Raw genomic sequence first — 10,043 nt, forward strand, 5'->3', positions numbered from 1 at the left:
TGCAGTCCATGGGGTCGCAAAAGAGTCGGACATGACTTAGTGACTAAAACAACAACAAAAAATACAGGGTTATTTGCAAGACAGACTTGGGAGAATCAAAGGATAAGCCTGCTGGAGGATGGAAGAGTCTGAGTAGTGTCAGTCCCTGGATTAATAAGGATGGTTGGCTGAAGTTCAGATCTCAAGAAGAGGCAAGAGAAGAATAAAGAAAGACCTGGGAGAAATTGCTCTTGAGCCACTTAGACTGTGAGGTGCTATGGGAATAAATACCGCTCTAATACTTTCCGGCTATGTCACAATTCTCCCTGCACTTAGGAAAAAAAAAAAAAATCCTATCTCTCTTTGCAATGTTAACATCCTCCAAAGCATTCTGTTTGTTTTGGAGGAAAGAAGGTGGTGGAGAAGCTGTGAGCCTCCATTGCATTGCAGCAAGGGCCACAGAGAAGCGCAAACTTGAAGAATGGATAGTAGCAGCCACCAAGAAGGAAGTCAGATTGTTTCTGGTGCTGATGGGAGAGACAAAGTGGGTGAAATGGGAATTCTCATGGGGTTATGCATTCCATCCGAGTGCATACTTAGGTACAAGCTTGACCACACCTTCTTCATTCCCATTCTTAGCTGATCTCACTCCAAAGTAAAAATAAAAGCAATTCACAACCATCCTATTATTTCCTTTGGCTACTGGAGCAATGACAGGAACTTGTGGAGGGGTCAGTCATACGAAGGGGCCCTGACTCAGAATTCCTTGTATACTCATAAGTACGTGTGTCTCATGAGAAACGGTGGTGCTTCTACCTTACCTTGTTGGCTTGACTGCCTGAGAAACTGGTGTTGTTGACCTCAGAAGTTAATATTCTGTGTGAATGCTTGGGCAGGTAGGAGGGAGGGAGCGAAGGAAGAGAACAAATGAGTCTCAGTGAACTGGGGCATGTCAGAAATTTAATAAGAACAAGTTGAGACAAGTGTTAAACCAGAATCCCCTGAGAGAAGAGAGATAGGGTTGGTCCTTGTCAAAAAATGTCTGCAAGTTAGACTGCAGGAAGGGAAGAGAAAGCTAGTAGGAGGGAGAAGCTCGAAAGAAATGGTCAGATTTGGTTAACAGAGTTGATTTGCAAAACTTCCAATTTTACTTTTAGCCTAGGCTGGGAGTTCTGGGGAACTAACCTCCAGAGAGGGCTGTAGATAGTCAAAACCCACTCTTACGCTTTTCATTTATTGATCCTGTGGCCTGGAGGCAATACTTATTGTTGTCTTATAAAAGAAGTATTTGATAAGTATGGGGCCTGTTAATTGAGCGCAAATTTGATTCCTTTTAAATCTTGCTTTGATGAAGTTCTTAATAGAGGGATTCTAATAGGACAATCTATAACATCTTCTAACAAGTTCCAGTTATGAAGTTACTGTTGGAAATGTATGCACACAGAAGCATACGTGTTTGAACGGCACAGTTACCAACCTCCTCTGTTATAAAAAGTTCATGCACACTTCTCCAAATACATCGCTGAGTTTGGACGGTACCCAGACCCCAGGCCATAAAATATGAGCGCCACCTGGTGAGGAAAGTGGGTAACTGCCTCTGTATCTTCAAGTATGCGATCAACAGATAATTACTGTTTATAAAATCTTAGAACGTCCTGGGAATATTCATCAACATGACATGAAAGTGACAGTGATGTTTTTAAAAGTTTTAATTATTATGATAATGATAATGGGTAGGCTTTAGGCTAGAAAGTAGCTTTCTTAGCTTGTCCGAATCATCCCGGTAATGATGGCCTCTGAGAGGAGGGAAGGTAAGACCCAGCCGGTAAAGAAAGAAAGGGAGGGGCTCGCAGTGGTGTGATGAGGGGCTGGTCTTACTTTCAGGCTTCAGTTCAAGACACACAAAAGAGCAGAAATCAAATTGTCTAGGAGGTACTGGCTCGGAAGAAGGAAAGACCATTATCTGCAAGTGTCTGTTGATAAAAGCTGGGGAGAGAGGCTTTAGCCTGCTTTCACCTTCTTACTGCGAAGCTGCCGTCTCTGGACCGAGTCTCTGAAACAAGACTGAGGACCTACTAAGCCAAAGTGGCAGCATGGTTTCTTTTCCTTTTCTTTCTTTCTGCCACTCCTCCCTCTGTCTCTTCTTTCTTTCTTTTAAAATAATTCTTGGAAAGTGCTATTTGTGAGACCAAAGAGCTGTGCTCATTATCCTGGGTGCTTAAATTTAAAAATTCCTATATGTTTTTGACAGGCACTGAGGGTTACTGGAAAGGATGTTTAGATCCAGACTATGGGATGTTTAGTTAGTACCCTTTAGGTCCAGAAATAAAAGACGCTTGGTCCTTGGAAGAAAAGTTATGACCAACCTAGACAGCATGTTAAAAAGCAGAGACATTACTTTGCCAACAAAGGTCCTTCTAGTCGAAGCTATGGTTTTTCCAATAGTCATGTATAGATGTGAGAGTTGGACTATAAGGAAAGCTGAGTGCTGAAGAATTGATGCTTTTGAACTTACGGTGTTGGAGAAGACTCTTGAGAGTCCCTTGAACTGCAAGGAGCTCCAACCACTCAATCCTAAAGGAAATCAGTCCTGAGTGTTCATTAGAGGGACTAATGGTGAAGCTGAAACTCCAATATTTTGGCCACCTGATGCAAAGAACTGACTCATTTGAAAACACCTTGATGCTGGGAAAGATTGAAGGTGGGAGGAGAAGGGGACGACAGAGGATGAGATGGTTGGATGGCATCACTGACTTGATGCATATGAGTTTGAGTAAACTGTGGGAGTTGGTGATGGACAGGGAGGCCTGGCATGCTGCAGTCCTTGGGGTTGCAAGGAGTCAGACACGACTGAGCGACTTAACTGAACTGAGGTCCAGATTGACCTAGAGTAGAATTTTGGCATTCTGCCTCCCAGGTGTAAGGCAAGGAGGGGTGTGTGTGCCTTTTCCCTAACCTCTCTAAGACTCAGTTTCCTTACACGCATATGGCTCCTTTACCTTCTAGGAGAACCTCTTCGTGTGTTTTTTAATTTTTTTGGGTGGTCCCCCCAACTGGAAGGCAGCTCCCTTAAGCCCTAAGGTGGAGACAGAAGCAAACAGCCATAGAATACACGATGTTGATGTTGACGGGAATAATATGGGGAAAGGGTGGCCTTTGCGTTGGGGCTGGTAGTGTGACTTCAATAGGGCACTTTGTTCATTCACTCAGTCACAATTTATGGAGCTCCTATAACGAGCAAGACATCGTTTTAGGTGCTGGGGATGCGCCTGTAAACAAGGAAAAAGAAACAACCAACTCTGCCCTGCCCTCACTGAGCTCACATTCTCGGGGGAGAAGCCATATTGCACACATATAATGAACTATATATGTGTTTTAGATAGTAAGAAACTCTCAGAGAAAAATTAAAACAGGGCAAGGGGATAGGTGTTATACCAGAAAGTCTTGATTTCATATTGATAAGTGAGTTTGGGACAGAGAATTGAAGGAGGGGAGGGAATGTACCAGATAGATCCAGATGGGAAGGAAAGGCAACTCACACAAAAAAGTGTTGCTGCAAACGGCATTATGTAGCTCTTTCACGTCTGAATAACACTCCCTCGTGTCTGTGTGCCACAGTTTCTTACTCCATTCCTCTGCTGATGGGCATTTAGGCTGTATCTGTGTCTTGGCTGTTGTGAATAGTGCTGCGATGCACATGCGTGTGTGCTAAGTCACTTCCGGCGTGTCCGACTCTTTGCGACTCTATGGACTGTAGCCCTCCAGGCTTCTCTGTCCATAGCATTCTCTGGGCAAGAATACTGGAGTGGTTTTCCATCCCCTCTTCCAGGGGATCTTACCAACCAGGGATTGAACTCACATCTCTTACGTCTCCTTTATTGGCAGGTGGGTGCTTTACCACTAGCGCCATCTGGGAAGCCTACTGTGAACACAGGGCTGCATGTATCTTTGTGTGCGTGTGTGTTTTAAAGGTAGGCACGATTTCTTTTCTTTTCTTATTTATTTGGCTGTGTCAGGTCTTAGTTGTGGCATGTGGCAATGACTTTAGTTGTGGTAAGTGGGATCTAGCTCCGTGACCAGGAATCAAGCCCGGTCCCCCTGTCCTGGGAGCAGAGTCTTAGCCACTGGACCAGCAGGGAAGTCCTGCATATATATTTTGGGATTATAGTTTTTTCTGGATACATGCCTAGGAGTGGGATTGCTGGATCATACGGTGCTGTGCTAAGTCACTTCAGTCGTGTCCAACTCTTCGAGACCCTATAGACTGTAGCCCACCAAGCTCCTCTGTCCATGGGATTCTCCAGGCAAGAATACTGGAGTGGGTTGCAGTGCCCTTCTCCAGGGGATCTTCCTGAACCAGGGATTGAACCTGCATCTCTTAAGTTTCCTGCATTGGCAGGCAGGTTCTTTACCACTAGCGCCACCTGGGAAGCCCGGATCATATGGTAGCTCTATTTTTAGTTTTTAAAGAAACCTTCATACTGCTGCTGCTGCTGCTGCTGCTGCTAAGTCGCTTCAGTCGTGTCCGACTCTGTGCGACCCCATAGACGGCAGCCCACGAGGCTCCCCTGTCCCTGGGATTCTCCAGGCAAGAGCATTGGAGTGGGTTGCCATTTCCTTCTCCATTGCATGAAAGTGAAAAGTGAAAGGGAAGTTGCTCAGTCGTGTCCGACTCTTTGCGACCCCATGGGCTGCAGCCCACCAGGCTCCTCTGTCCATGGGATTTTCCAGGCCCCTGTTCTCCATAATTGTTGTACCAATTTGCATTCTCACCATCAGTATGGGAGGGTTCCCTTTAAGGGAGATAAACATTGTGGCTCACCTTTTCAAGGAGTCACTCTGGGCCGTGTGCAGAGAATAGATAGGGGTGTGGTTCAGGAGGAGGGCCAAAGGCAGAATCAGGGTCAAGTTAGGAGGCTTGGTCTTAGTCCTAGGAAGAGATGGGAGGGCTTCAGGCAGGGTGTTGATGGGTTGTGTTGGGGAGAGTCAGGTGTGTAGCAAGGGTGTTTCAGGTCCAGGCAGGCAGCAGCTGGATAAGTGTACAGTACGGGAAAATGATATTCTGTCCAGGAAATGGCCCGCGATGCATTGTGATGGGCTGGGCTGGGGTGAGGAGGGAGAAACGGGGTTCAAGCTCAGGAAGGCAGGATGGTGTTGGCTTGGTGAACAGCTTACAGAGTTTGAACTTTCTTCTCTGTATAAACAGAGGCAGCGAAGTTCTGTACAGAAGAGCCACGTGACCAGACAGGGTTTTGAGCTCTGGTGGCTAATGGAGGTAAGACTACAGAGGGAGCAGAGAATTAGAGGCAATGGTCCTGGGAAGAATAAGGTTCAGACTTACGCAGTGAGTGGAAAGGATGTATGAGTGATGCTTCACCAGTGGAACAACAGCAAAGTGAGGGAAGTTGACCAACTGATATGCAGTCGACCCTTGGACAACACGAGGGTTAGGTGGCACCAACCCACCATGCACTCAAGAAGTCCAGATATAACTTTATAATTGGATCTACATACCTGCGATTCTGCACCCGAGAATTCAACCAACCTCAAATGGTGTAGTGCTGTGAAAGTGAAAGTGAAAGTCGCTCAGTCGTGTCCGACTCTTTGCGACTGTAGTACATACTCATTGTAAAAAAGAAATCAACATGTAAGGGCATCTGGGCAGTTCAAACTCGGGTTATTTAAGGGTCAACTGTATAATCATTGATAGGGGCATATTTTGATTAAAAAACGTATCTCAGTGTGGAAGTAGGTGTGCTAGAATGAATGCCTGCTCTTCTCCTACTTCTCCCCCCCATCCAGGTTAAATGCTTTAGAGATAATGGTGATAAATCAGTGTGATATTGTAATTTAATAAGAAATATTCATTTGGTCTTTGTCCCTGCTTCTGGCAAGCTTCTAAAACTCTTGGAATTTCTTATGCAGAGGGTGACTTAAATGTCTTTTGTTATGTTAATGAGACAATTGGTGAAAAGCCCCTAGGGTAGTCTCATGGTCGGGGAAGGGAGGAGGTGGTTGCCAGGAGAACCCATCTAGTGATCAGAAGGTAGGAATTGACAGTCCCATCCCAATCTCTGGGGAGAAGGGTGGGGCTGGTCATTGGATTAGTCATTGATAACCCACAACTTAATCAACCATGACTATGTAGTTAGTCAACTTAGTCGCTCAGTCGTGTCCGACTCTTTGCTACCCCATGGACCGCAGCATGCCAAGCCTCCCTGTACATCACCAGCTCCCACAGTTTACTCAAACTAATGTCCATTGAGTCGGTGATGCCAACCAACCATTTCATCCTCTGTTGTCCCCTTCTCCTGTCCTCATTCTTTCCCAGCATCAGGGTCTTTTCAAATGAATCAGTTCTTCACATCAGGGGGGCCAAAGTATTGGAGCCTGAGCTTCAACATCAGTCCTTCCAATGAATGTTCAGGACTGATTTCCTTTAGGATGGACTGGTTGGATCTCTTTGCAGTACAAGGGACTGTCAAGAGTCTTCTTCAATACCACAGTTTGAAAGCATCAATTCTTTGACAGTCAGTCTCCTTTATGGTCCAACTCTCACATCCATACATGACCACTGGAAAAACCATAGCTTTGACTAGATGGACCTTTGTTGGCAAAGTAACATCTCTGCTTTTTAATATGCTGTCTAGGTTGGTCATAACTTTCCTTCCAAGGAATAAGCATCTTTTAATTTCATGGCTGCAGTCACCATCTGTGGTTATTTTGGAGCCCCCCCAAAATAAAGTCTTCACTGTTTCCCCTGTTTCCCCATCTATCTCTCATGAAGTGATGAGATCAGATGCCATGATCTTAGTTTTCTGAATCTGAGTTTTAAGTCAACTTTTTCATCTCCTCTTTCACTTTCATCAAGAGGCACTTTAGTTCTTTTCTCTCTGCCATACGGATGGTGTTATCTGCGTATCTGAGGTTATTGATATTTCTCCTGGCAATCTTGATTCCAGCTTGTGCTTCTTCCAGCCCAGCATTTCTCATGATGTACTCTGCATGAGAGTTAAATAAGCAGGGTGACAATATAAATAAGCAGGAGCAGCCTTGACATACTCCTTACCCTATTTGGAACCAGTCTGTTGTTCCATGTCCAGTTCTAACTGTTGTTTCCTGACCTGCATATAGGTTTCTTAAGAGGCAGGTCAGGTGGTCTGGTATTCCCATCTCTTTCAGAATTTTCCACAGTTTATTGTGATCCACACAGTCAAAGGCTTTGGCATAGTCAATAAAGCAGAAGTAGATGTTTTTCTGGAACTCTCTTGCTTTTACCATGATCCAGTGGATGCTGGCAATTTTATCTCTGGTTCCTCTGCCTTTTCTAAATTCATCTTGAACACCTGGAAGTGCACGGTTCATGTACTGTTGAAACCTGGCTTGGAGAATTTTGAACATTACTTTACTAGCATGTGAGATGAGTGCAATTGTGCAGTAGTTTGGGTATTCTTTGGCATTGCCTTTCTTTGGGATTGGAATGAAAACTGACCTTTTCCAGTCCTGTGGCCACTGCTGAGTTTTCCAAATTTGCCGGCATATTTAGTGCAGCACTTTCACAATATCATCTTTTAGGATTTGAAATAGCTCAACTGGAATTGCATCCCCTCCACTAGCTTTGTTCGTAGTGATGCTTCCTAAGGCCCACTTGACTTCACATGCCAGGATGTCTGGCTCTAGGTGGGTGATCACACCATTGTGATATCTGGGTCATGAAGAATCTTTTTTGTATAGTTCTTCTGTGTATTCTTGCTGCCTCTTCTAAATATCTTCTGCTTCTGTTAGGTCCATAGCATGTCTGTCCTTTATCAAGCCTATGTAATGTGTGTGTTAAGTTGCTTCGGTTATGTCTGACTCTCTGCAACTCCACGGACTGCAACCTGCCAGGCTCCTGTATTCATGGGATTCTCCAGGCAAGAATACTGGAGTGGGTTGCCATTTCCGTCTCCAGGGGATCTTCCTGACCTAGATTCAAGCCTGCATCTCTTACACCTCCTGCATTTGCAGGCAAGTTCTTTACCATTAGCTCCACTTGGACTGTAAAGAAGGTTGAGTGCCAAAGAGTTGATGCTTTTGAACTGTGGTGTTGGAGAAGACTCTTGCGAGTCCCTTGGACTGTAAGGAGATCAAAGCAGTCAATCCAAAGGAAATCAACCTGGAATATTCATTGTAAGGACTGATGCTGAAGCTGAAGTTCCAATATTTTGGCCACCTGATACAAAGAACTGACTCACCTGAAAAGCCCCTGATGCTGGGAAAGATTGAAGGCAGGAGGAAAAGGGGACAACAGAGGATGAGATGGTTGAATGGCATCACTGACTCAATGGTCATGAATTTGAATGAGTTCTGGGAGATGTTGAAGGACGGGGAGGCCTGGTGTGCTGCAGTCCATGGGGTCGCAAAGAGTTGGACACGACTGAGCGATAGAACAACAACAACAACTGCAACCTGGGAAGACCGAGTAGGTAATGAAGCCTCCATAAAAACCCATAAGGACGGAGTCTGGAGAGCTTCTGAGCTGGTGAACACTTGGAGATTCTGGGAGAGTGGTGCCTGGAGAGGTAATGGAAATGCTGATTTCTGTTCTTGAATTGTATCTTTTTATAATAAACCAGGAAACTAATTAATAAATTCTTTCCCCGAGCCTCTAAGCCGGTCTAGCAAGTTAATCCAACCTGAAGAGGAGGTTGTGGAAGCCTCTGCTCTATAGACTTGCTACAGGTGTTTGAAGTTGGAGGGGGGCGGGGTGCGGTCTGGAGGGAATGAGCCCTTACCCTGTGGAATCCAATGCTGGCCCTGGCTAGATCGTGTCTACATTCACCTGAATTGTGGGACATTCAACCAGAGTTGAGGAGTCGCTTGGTGATGTGGGAAAAAACACCTAGGAATTGGGCGCAGAACCATAGCTGGACCAAGAGTCATTAGCTGGGATTTTGTTTGGCTGAGTGGGGTATGCTAGTGGGAGAAACCAAAAAACGGGACTGGCGGTGGCGACCAGAGAAGCCTTGGGAAAAGGTGGCTTGAGAGAGAACAAAAGAGCAGGCAGAGATGTGGCAGCACCTTCTGTTACCCTCCTGCGTCATTCCCAACAAGGTTTCTCTTCTCTGGTGTCTCTTGAGCTGATAAAATGAGGCCAAGTTTGGTTCCAAGGAAAGGAAAGTTTAGTTTCCGATCAAAAACGGAAAGATTTGAGTTCTGCTTTAGAGTACACACGCTCCCCTTACAGGCTGGCGGGTGGGGCTGCTTTATATGGGTTTCCTCAGTGGGGAAGGGAAGGGAGGGAAGCGGGCAGAGTTCGCCTCCGTCCAGTGTAGTGGTACTGCTCAGGGCTCCAGATGTCAGTGCTCTGAGCAGCTTCGCTGTACACGGCCCCCAGCCGCCATCTTGGATTGCAGTGCCCTGAGCAGCCTCTCTGTACACGGCCCCCAGCCGCCATCTTGGATTGTAGTGCCGTGAGCAGACTCTGCACATGGGCCCCAGCCGCCATCTTGGACTTTGAAACCACCTAGCTGAGGTGTTGGCATAGCCATTCAGCAGGAGGAACTCTGGTCTGAAGCCCTCTGCACTTGGCCCCGTGTGACCACGTGACCAGGCTAAGCACAAAGAAGGGAAAAAAGGTTAGGTTTTATCTTATTACCCAGAGTCTATTTATTTCCCCTGGGAATTGTTAATGGGGTGTGCCAGTGACCCTTCTGGGGCAGAACGCTGGTTAAAAACGGCCCAGATACTTCAAGGGGGCATTTGTGAGGCTGTGCAGTGAGCTGTGGTGGGGATTGCAGCCGCCTTCTCTGTCTCCCCAGAGAGGCTCTGTGGAAGTAAAGTTGTTCTATGGGGCTTTGGATTCAGACCTCAGTTTTCTCAGAGGAGAGGGTGCCAAAGGCAGGTGCCCAGGAGCAGACCTGCCTTTTGTTTGCTCTGCTGCCAGGATCCTGGTAGGAGAATGAAGTGAGTGGAGATTGCAGCCGCATGCTGTAATTTTCGCTAATGTATCGTGTTCCTGTTCCTGCTTTGCTATGAGGCCGTGAGTTTACGTCCCTCAGCCATCCAGCTGGGCCAGAAACAAA

Source organism: Budorcas taxicolor, chromosome 4, assembly GCF_023091745.1.
Source record: "Budorcas taxicolor isolate Tak-1 chromosome 4, Takin1.1, whole genome shotgun sequence".
Taxonomy (NCBI): Eukaryota; Metazoa; Chordata; class Mammalia; order Artiodactyla; family Bovidae; genus Budorcas; species Budorcas taxicolor.